Raw genomic sequence first — 684 nt, forward strand, 5'->3', positions numbered from 1 at the left:
GGCAGAGCCGCGGGGGCCGGCCGCCCCCCCCGCCGGCGGGAGCCGCAGAGCGCAGGAGAGGAGGAGAGCCCCGCTCTGCTTTCGGGGGGTAGGAAGCGGTCCGGTCTCTCCCCCTCGCTTGCTGCTCCAGAATTATAGATTAATGCCTCTCCAGCCAAACAAATAAGGCATCTGCCTTCAGTACAAGAGGATTACACGGGGCTGCTGACGTCACCAGCCAGGCAGATGTTGGCTCCCAAAGTCCTGATCATCTCCCGTGTCCTTGAAACCCGGCACAATCCCAGCCCCGCGCCGCCCGGCCGGGTCCCTGCAAGGTCGAGGGGGACCTGCTCGGAGGGGACCCCGCCGAAAAAAAATTCTCGCCCCCGTGAGGGAGCCGCAGAGCGCAGGAGAGGAGGAGAGCCCCGCTAGCTGCTTTCGGGGGGTAGGAAGCGGTCCGGTCTCTCCCCCTCGCTTGCTGCTCCAGAATTAGGGATTAATGCCTCTCCAGCCAAACAAATAAGGCATCTGCCTTCAGTACAAGAGGATTACACGGGGCTGCTGACGTCACCAGCCAGGCAGATGTTGGCTCCCAAAGTCCTGATCATCTCCCGTGTCCTTGAAACCCGGCACAATCCCAGCCCCGCGCCGCCCGGCCGGGTCCCTGCAAGGTCGAGGGGGACCTGCTCGGAGGGGACCCCGCCG

This window comes from Aptenodytes forsteri, unplaced genomic scaffold (assembly GCF_000699145.1).
Source record: "Aptenodytes forsteri isolate BGI_AS27 unplaced genomic scaffold, ASM69914v1 Scaffold396, whole genome shotgun sequence".
NCBI lineage: Eukaryota > Metazoa > Chordata > Aves > Sphenisciformes > Spheniscidae > Aptenodytes > Aptenodytes forsteri.